Consider the following 10,399-nt stretch of genomic DNA (forward strand, 5'->3'; position numbering starts at 1 on the left):
TCTACGGGACTGCAGCCTGGATTATACAACCAAACAAATTACATTGCTACAACAGGTAATGTCTGAGAACATCACTGCACATGTCTAACTGTAACCATGGAATCCACACAGAACCTAAGCACCCTGCAAGCACTGAGAAACAAAGCTAATCAATCATATCCAATATATACCTCAGTCATACTCCCAAGAAAAAAAAAACAAAAAAATCAAGAAGCCCAATCCAAACAATAATACATTTTTTAAAACCTGTTGACTCTTTCAGATGAGAAGAAGCCTGTGCAGAAAACTCAGACACTACAATAAGCCAGAGTGCTTTGTCACCTCTGGGGGATTCCACTAGATCTCAATCAAGAGAGTCCAACAAGAATGAAATGCCAGATACAGAATTCAGAATATTAATGGCAAAGTAACTCAATGAGATCAAGAGAAAGTTGAAATTTAAAACAAAGAAGCCAGAAAAATGATCCAGAAGCCTGAAAAAAAATTGAAAAATGATATAGCTATATCACAAACTGAACAGAAACTCTGGAATTAAAAAATTTATTTCTGGAATTTCAAAATACAGCTGGAATACTAAACAGCAGAATAGACGAAGTGCAATGAAGGCAGGAAAAATGGAAATAATTCTAAAGCATGAACAAAACCTTTAAGAAATATGGGATTATGTAAAGTTGATCAGATCAATGACTTGCTGGCATTCTTGAGAGAGAAGACAAATAAAGAAATTGGAAAATATATTTGAGGAAGTAATTCAGGAAAATGTTTCAAATCTTGCTAGAGAGGACAATATGCAGGTACAAGAAATCCAAGAAAACTTCAGTGAGATACTTTACAAGATGACATCTCAAAGGCACAAAATAATTAGATTATCTGTGGTCAATGAAAAGAAAAAATTCTAAAGGCAGTTATAGAAAGGATAATATTACCTATACAAGGAAAATTATCACATTAATAGAATTCTCAGAAAAACTGACATGCCCGAAGTTAATGATAACCCATTTTAACATCCCTGAAGCAAAGTTGTGCCAGCCAAGAATTTGATACCCCATCAAATTAAGCTTTAGAAATAAAAGAGAAACAAAGTTTTTTCCGAGAGAAGCAATTGCTAAGGGAATTTATCAGCATCATGCTGGCTCTGTAAGAGATGTTTAAGGGATTTCTTTTTTGTTTGTTTTTACATTGTTGCAGAATGTTTTCCAATTGCCAACTACGGCACAAGCTGGGAATGGAACAAATGCCTCTGCTAGGCTTGCTTTCCCTCCCTTTCTGAAGGTGGAAGAATACTAGGCACTCTCCAGACACAATCCCAGGATCTGCTAGGCTTGCTTTCCCTTCCTTTCTGAAGGTGGAAGAATACTAGGCACTCTCCAGACACAATCCCAGGATCTGCTAGGCTTGCTTTCCCTCCCTTTCTGAAGGTGGAAGAATACTAGGCACTCTCCAGACACAATCCCAGGATCTGCTAGGCTTGCTTTCCCTCCCTTTCTGAAGGTGGAAGAATACTAGGCACTCTCCAGACACAATCCCAGGATCTGCTAGGCTTGCTTTCCCTCCCTTTCTGAAGGTGGAAGAATACTAGGCACTCTCCAGACACAATCCCAGGATCTGCTAGGCTTGCTTTCCCTCCCTTTCTGAAGGTGGAAGAATACTAGGCACTCTCCAGACACAATCCCAGGATCTGCTAGGCTTGCTTTCCCTCCCTTTCTGAAGGTGGAAGAATACTAGGCACTCTCCAGACACAATCCCAGGATCTGCTAGGCTTGCTTTCCCTCCCTTTCTGAAGGTGGAAGAATACTAGGCACTCTCCAGACACAATCCCAGGATCTGCTAGGCTTGCTTTCCCTCCCTTTCTGAAGGTGGAAGAATACTAGGCACTCTCCTGACACAATCCCAGGATCTGCTAGGCTTGCTTTCCCTCCCTTTCTGAAGGTGGAAGAATACTAGGCACTCTCCAGACACAATCCCAGGATCTGCTAGGCTTGCTTTCCCTTCCTTTCTGAAGGTGGAAGAATACTAGGCACTCTCCAGACACAATCCCAGGATCTGCTAGGCTTGCTTTCCCTCCCTTTCTGAAGGTGGAAGAATACTAGGCACTCTCCAGACACAATCCCAGGATCTGCTAGGCTTGCTTTCCCTCCCTTTCTGAAGGTGGAAGAATACTAGGCACTCTCCAGACACAATCCCAGGATCTGCTAGGCTTGCTTTCCCTCCCTTTCTGAAGGTGGAAGAATACTAGGCACTCTCCAGACACAATCCCAGGATCTGCTAGGCTTGCTTTCCCTCCCTTTCTGAAGGTGGAAGAATACTAGGCACTCTCCAGACACAGTCCCAGGAGATTACAAGTTCTGAATATGGAAATGAAAGAACAAAACTTGCTGTCATAAGCATATGCAAGCACATCACCCAGAGGCCCCGTAAAGCAACCACATCATCAAGACTACAAAACACACAGCTAACAACACCAGGACAGAAGCAAAACCTCACGTGTTAATATTGATATTGAATATAAATGGCCTAAACACTCCATTGGACAGGCGCAGTGGCAAATCGGATTTAGAAAACAAGACCTATTCTTCTGCTACCTTCAAGAGACCCATCTCACAGGTAATGATACCCAAAGGCTCAAAGTAGAGAGGTGGAAACGGAAAGCCATTTATTTCTGTTTTCCCTAGCAGACAAAGGGAAAACATAAAAGAGCAGGGGTCACTATTCTTGTATCAGATAAAATATAATTTAAAGCAACAACAGTTAAAAAAAGGTCAAGAAGGGCATTACATGATGATACAGGGTTTCATTCAAGAGGAAGTCCTAACTCCCCTAAATATTTCAACACCTAACATCAAAGCACCCAGATTCAAAAAACAATTACCTCTAGACAAAAGACTTTGACAGGAATGCAATAATTGTGGGGACTTTAACACCCCAGTAATGGCATTAGACAGATTATCAAGGCAGAATACTAACAAATTCTGGACTTAAATTTGAGACTTGACCATTTGGACAAGACATTAGACATATATAGAATAATCCATCCAACAACCACAGAATATACCTTCTTCTCATCTGTACATGGAATATTGTTTAAAATTGATTACATGATCAGTCATAAGGCAAGTCTCAATAAATTAAAAAAATCGAATTTATACCAAGCATATTCTCAGACTATGCTGGAATAGTAATGGAAATTACTACCAAGAGGAACTTTCAAAACTACGAATACATGGAAACTAAACAACTTACTCCCAAGTGACTTTTGGGTAAATAATAAAATTAAAGCAGAAATAGAAAAATTTATTTGAAACAAATGCAAATACAGACATAACTTGCAAAAACTTCTGATATGCAGCAAAAGCAGTCGTAAGAGGAAAGTTGTAGCTCTAGATTACGTCAAGAAGAGAGAAAGATCTCAAATTAACAACTCAACCTCACACCTAAAGCAACTAGAAAAACAAAAATAAACAAAACCCAAAGCTATAAGAAGAAAAGAAGTAACTAAAATCAGAGCAGAACTAAATGAAATTGAGAGCCAAAAAACATACAGAGGATCAATAAAATGGAAACTGTTTCTTTTTGAAAGGATGGATAAGATTTATAGACTGCTAATTAGATTATCACAGAATAAAAGAGAAGAACCAAATAAGCAGAATCAGCTATGACAGAGGTGACATCACAATTGATTTCACAGAAATAAAAAATATCTTCAGAGACCTACTAGGTGCCTCTATGTGCACAAACTAGAAAATCTAAAAAAAAAAAAAAAAAAATAGGATCAATTCTTAGAAGCACGACCTCCCAACATTAAAGTAGGAAGAAACAGGTTTCTCAAACAGGCTAATAATGATAATGAAATTGAATCAGTAATAAAAATCTACCAACGCTGAGGATTAGATAGATTCGCAGCCAAATTCTACCAGATGTACAAAGAAGAGTTGGTACCTGTCCTACTAATACTATTCAAAAAAATTGAGAAGGAAGAACTTTTCTCTAACTCATTCAACAAAACCAGTATCAGATGATACCAAGATCTGGCAAAGACACAACAAAAAGAAAACTACAAACCAATATTTCAGATTAACACAGAAGGAGAAATCCTAAGAAAATACTAGCAAACTGAATCCAACAGCACATCAGAAATTTAATTCACCACAATCAAGTGGACTTTATTCTTGGAATGCAAGAATATATTTCAATATATGCAAATTAATAAATTTGATTCACCACATAAATAGGATTAAATACAAAAATCATATGAACATTCCGTTAGACATGGAATAAGTATGAAACAAAATCCAATATCCTTTCATGATGAGAGCCACGACAAACCAGGCATTGAAGGAACATTCCTAAAAATAATGAGGCATTTAGGCAAATCCACAGCCAACATCGGGCTTAATGGAGGAGAGCTGGAAGCATTCCTCTTAAGAACTGGAGCAAGACAAGGATGTCTGTATCACCACTCCTATTCAACATATTACTGGAAGTCCCAGCCGGAGCAATCAGAAAAAAGAATAAATAGAAAGCATCAAAATAAAAAAGAGAAAGTCAAATTATATCTCTTTACTGATGATATGATTCTACGCATAGGAAACCCTGAAAGTTCTACCAAAAGACTCCTAAATCTAATAACGGGCTTCGGCAAGGTCTCAGAATACAAAATAAACTCACAAAAACAAGCAGTATTTCTATCCACTTGGTATTAGTGTATACCACTTATAATTAGCTTATTGTAAGCTTGAAAGTTATATTCAAGCTGAGAACCTGATTAAGAATGAAATCCCATTTACAATAGCCTAAAAAAATATACCTTGGACTACATCTAACCTAGGAGATACAACATTTCTATGAGAACTAAAAAACAAACATAGCTGAGAAGTCACAAATGACACAAACAAGTGAAAAATCATTTCATGAAAATGATTAGAAGAATTAATATCAGTAAATGTTTATGCTGCTGAAAGCAATCTACAAAATCAACACTGTTCCTATCAAACTGATAGTTAGTTTTTATTGAATTTAAAAAAATGAAAAAAAAACACTAACATTTATTAATCCAAAACCCAGCCTGGGTAGCTCAGGCAATCTAATGCTAAAAGTGTAAAGACAGAGGCATCAAATTACTTGACATTAAACTATACTACATCACTATAGTAATCAAAGCATCGTGGTAGTGGTTCGAAAGCAGACAGACTAACAGAACAGAATAGAGGCCCCTGAAACAAAGCAACACACCTACAACGAAACCGTCTTTGGAAAAGTCAACAAAAATAAATAACGTGGAAAGGACACTCTGTTCATTGAATTGTGCCAAGAAACTGGTTGACTGTACACAGAAGAAGGAAACCCGCCCCCCTACCTCTCACCATTAGGCAAAAAATAACTCAAGATGGATTAAAGACTTAAATGTAAGACTTCAAACTATAAAATTTCTAGGCCAGGCGTGGTGGCTCAAGCCTGTAATCCCAGCACTTTGGGAGGCTGAGGTGGGTGGATCACGAGGTCAAGAGATCGAGACCATCCTGGTCAACTTGGTGAAACCCCGTCTCTACTAAAAATACAAAAAATTAGCTGGGCGTGGTGGCGCGTGCCTGTAATCCCAGCTACTCGGGAGGTTGAGGCAGGAGAATTGCCTGAACCCAGGAGGCAGAGGTTGCAGTGAGCCGAGATGGCGCCATTGCACTCCAGCCTGGGCAACAAGAGTGAAACACTGTCAAAAAAAAAAAAAAAAAAAAAATTTTTTTTTCTAGCAAAACCTAGAGAATGCTTTTCTAGACATTGGCCTAAGCAAAACAATTGTGATGAAGATCCCAAAAGCAAATGCGGTAAGATAAAAAACGGACAAATGTGACTTAATTAAGCTAAAGAGCCTCTGCACAGCAAAATAAACTCCTAACAGAGTAAACATGCAAACTAAATAATGGGAGAAAATATATTTGAAAACTATGCATGTAACAAACATATTATCCAGAATCTATAAAGAACTTAAACAAATTAACAAGAAAAAAATAACCTGATTAAAAAGTGTTCAGTTTGATATAGCTATATCTTTTTCAATTTTTTCAGGCTTCTGGATCATTTTTCTGGCTTCTTTGTTTTAAATTTCAACTTTCTCTTGATCTCATTGAGTTACTTTGCCATTAATATTCTGAATTCTGTATCTGCCATTTCATTCTTGTTAGACTCTGTTGATTGAGATCTAGTGGAATCCTTCAGAGGTGACAAAGCACTCTGGCTTATTGTAGTGTCTGAGTTTTCTGCATGTGGTGAACAAACTTGTAGAAAATGCTCAACATCACTAATCACTGAGAGATGCAAGTCAAAACCACCAGGATTGATCATCTTACACTAGGCAGAAAGGCTACTGTTACAAAGTTGCCATGGCTCACGCCTGTAATCCCAGCACTTTGAGAGGCCAAGGCGGGCAGATCACGAGGTCAAGAGATCGAGAACATCCTGGCCAACATGGTGAAACCCTGTCTCTACTAAAAATAAATAAATAAATAAATAAATAAATAAATAAAAAAGCCGGGCGCGGTGGCTCAAGCCTGTAATCCCAGCACTTTGGGAGGCCAAGGCAGGTGGATCACGAGGTCGAGAGATCGAGACCATCCTGGTCAACATGGTGAAACCCCATCTCTACTAAAAATACAAAAATCAGCTGGGCATGGTGGCGTGTGCCTGTAATCCCAGCTACTCAGGAGGCTGAGGCAGGAGAATTGCCTGAACCCAGGAGGCGGAGGTTGCGGTGAGCCGAGATCGCGCCATTGCACTCCAGCCTGGGTAACAAGAGCCAAACTCCGTCTCAAAAAAAAAAAAAAAATTAGCTGGGCATGGTGGCTCGCGCCTGTAGTCTTAGATGCTCGGGAAGCTGAGGCAGGAGAATTGCTTGAACAAAAAAATAAATAAATAAAAGTTGCCATGGCTCACGTATGTAATCCCAGCACTTTGAGAGGCTGAGGCAGGTGGATCAAGAGATCAGGAGTTCGAGATCAGCCTTGGCAACATCGTGCAACTTCGTCTCTACGAAAATTACAAAAATTAGCTGGTTGTGGTGGTGCATGCCTGTAGTTCCAGCTACTCAAGAGGCTCAGGCAGGGGAATCACTTGAACTTGGGAGGCGGAGGTTGCAGTGAGCAGAGATCCGGCCATTGCACTCCAGCCTGGGTGACAGAGTGACACTTCATCTCAAAAAAGAAGTTGAAAAATGAGATGTTTGGAGATTTTACATAGAACCATTAGGAGTGATTGGATTGCTGGGTCGATTACCACTTGACTCAGCAATCCAGTTACTGGGTATATACCCACAGGCAAATAAATCATTTTATTGGAAAGATATCTGTAGTGCAATATTTATTGCCCTATTCACAATAGAAAACACATGGAATGAACCTATGTCCCCAAACACAGTGGACTGAATAAAGAAAATGTGGTACAGAAACACAGTAGAACCCTACACAGTCATAAAAAAAGCAAAATCATGTCCTTTGCAGCAGTCTAGATGCAGCTGGTTTTGTATTCTTGTGTTTAATGTAAGCAAATTAGTACAGAAACAGAAAACAAAATACTGCAAATTCTCACTTATAAGAGGGAGGTAAATCCTGGAGAAACATGGACAGAAAGATGAGATGCTAGTCACGGGGACTCCAAAAGGGGAGAGGGGAGTGGTGAGGCGAGCTTTAAATATCTGCCTATGGGGTCACATGTTTATTACGTGGGCAATGGAATCATGACAGGATCAAACTTCAGCATCATTTAATATACCCATCGAATAAGCTTGCACACATGCATACCCACTGAAAAAACAAAAAGACGAAAAGAGTAGTTCGTCTGCCTTAGGGAAAGTCCATTTTTATTATTCCACACGGTTTTATTTTGGTTAAGAAACATTACTTGTATGCGTTTTTTATAAATTCTAATAAGCCCACATGTTTTTACGGCATGTGTAGAAATCTGACCATAATCAAAGGCTGAAATATTTAAATCAATGAGTTTTAAAAAATATTTTATTCCTAGTTTGAGATTCCTTTGATCATCCAAAATAAAGGCTAGGGAGCTTGGATACAATTACAGAAAGTACGTTGTGATGATAATTTTGCTGCCCATGTCATCTTTTATTTTGGCAGAGCAGTAGAATGATTCAAGAGGATTTGAAAACATTCATTTAAGGAGTTTTTTTCCAATAATTAAGTTAACATGTATTAAAATATACTTTTTAATTTTTTTTTCTTTTTTTTATTGCATTTTAGGTTTTGGGGTACATGTGCAGCGCATGCAATACAGTTGCATAGGTACAAACATGGCAGTGTGTTTTGTTTGCTTTCTCCCCTTCACCCACATTTGGTATTTCTCCCTCCCCACCTCCCCCTCCCACTGTCCCTCCCCTTTTCCCCCCAATAGACCCCAGTGTGTAGCGCTCCCCTCCCTGTGTCCATGTGTTCTCATTTTTCATCACCCACCTATGAGTGAGAATATGTGGTGTTTCATTTTCTGTTCTTGTGTCAGTTTGCTGAGGATGATGGTCTCCAGATTCATCCATGTCCCTACAAACGACACGAACTCATCATTTGTGATTGCTGCATAATATTCCATGGTGTACATGTGCCACATTTTCCCAATCCAGTCTATCATCGGTGGGCATTTGGGTTGTTTCCAGGTCTTTGCTATTGTAAACAGTGCTGCAATGAACATTTGTGTACATGTGTCCTTATAGTAGAACGATTTATAGTCCTTTGGATATATACCCAGTAATGGGATTGCTGGGTCAAATGGAATTTCTATTTCTAAGGCCTTGAGGAATCGCCACACCGTCTTCCACACTTTCTAATTTTTTAAAATTTTTGATGTCTCCAGTTGATTTATCTTACTTTATTCATTAATACCTGCAATACGCAGTTAAATAATGATAAATAATGATAAAACAGTGTTCATTCTTTTTTCCTCCATAGGTTTGTGTGTGTTTTTAAAAAATTTATACACTTTATAATTTTTTCAGCATTTTTATGTTTGCAGAAAACTTGAACGGAGTACAGAAAGTCCTCATGTTGCCTCTCCCCAGCAACCTGCCTACCCACAGCACACAATCTCTTCTATTACCAACATCTTGTATTAGTGTGTACATTTGTCGCAACTAATAAACTAATATGAATATGTGATTTTAATTAAAGTGCATAAATAGTTTAAATTAGGTTTCACTCTTTCTGTTGTGTAGTGCTATAAGTTTTGATGAAAGCATATATGATGTTTCCACAATTACAGTATCACACAAAATTAGTCAAACTGAAACCTGTGCTCCACCTATTCACTTTCCTTTCTATCCTAAAGCTCTGGCCGCTTTTGATGTTTTTACTCTCTGCAATTTAACCATTTCCAGATTGTCTTATAGTTGAAATCACACAGTGACAGCCTTTTCAGACTGGATTCTTTCATTTAATTGGCTTTTTTCACTTAACAGTATTTTAGGTCGTTTCATCTTTTTATTTTTATCTTTATTTTTATTTTTTTTATTGCATTTTAGGTTTTGGGGTACATGTGCAGAACATGCAAGATAGTTGCATAGGTACACACGTGGCAGTGTGTTTTGCTGCCTTCCTCCCCTTCACCCACATTTTGCATTTCTCCCCATGCTATCCCACCAGCTGCCCCCCATCCCTCCCCTATTCCCCCCAATAGACCACAATGTGTAGTACTCCCTTCCCTGTGTCCATGTGTTCTCATTTTTCATCACCTGACTATGAGTGAGAACATGCGGTATTTCATTTTCTGTTCTTGTGTCAGTTTCCTGAGAATGATGTTCTCCAGATTCATCCATGTCTCTACGAAAAACATGAACTCATCATTTTTGATTGCTGCATAATATTCCATGGTGTATATGTGCCACAATTTCCCAGTCCAGTCTATCATCAATGAGCATTAGGATTGGTTCCACGTCTTTTCTATTGTGAACAGTGCTACAATGAACATTCGTGTGCATGTGTCCTTATAGTAGACCGATTTATAGTCCTTTGGATATATACCCAGTAATGGGATTGCTGGGTCTAATGGAATTTCTATTTCTAGGTCCTTGAGGAATCGCCACACTGTCTTCCACAATAATTGAACTAATTTACACTCCCACCAACAGTGTAAAAGTGTTCCTATTTCTCCACATCCTCTCCAGCATCTGTTGTCTCCAGATTTTTTAATAATCTCCATTCTAATTGGTGTGAGATGGTATCTCAATGTGATTTTTATTTGCATTTCTCTAATGACCAGTGACGATGAGCATTTTTTCATATGTTTGTTGGCCTCATATATGTCTTATTTTGTAAAGTGTCTGTTCATATCCTACGCCCACTTTTGAATGGGCTTGTTTGTTTTTTTCCTGTAAATCTGTTTGAGTTCTTTGTAAATTCTGGATATCAGC

General features: G+C 38.5%; 1 non-coding gene across 1 annotated transcript; it reads right to left on the reverse strand.

The window, feature by feature from the left end:
* Positions 1 to 1,177: 1,177 nt before the first annotated feature.
* LOC118148698 (small nucleolar RNA SNORA7) lies at positions 1,178 to 1,316 on the reverse strand. Its single transcript, XR_004735614.1, has one exon. It is a non-coding gene; the product is annotated as a small nucleolar RNA SNORA7 (small nucleolar RNA).
* Between the last annotated feature and the right edge of the window lie 9,083 nt (positions 1,317 to 10,399).

The sequence above is a fragment of the Callithrix jacchus genome, chromosome 16 (genome assembly GCF_049354715.1).
Source record: "Callithrix jacchus isolate 240 chromosome 16, calJac240_pri, whole genome shotgun sequence".
Taxonomy (NCBI): Eukaryota; Metazoa; Chordata; class Mammalia; order Primates; family Cebidae; genus Callithrix; species Callithrix jacchus.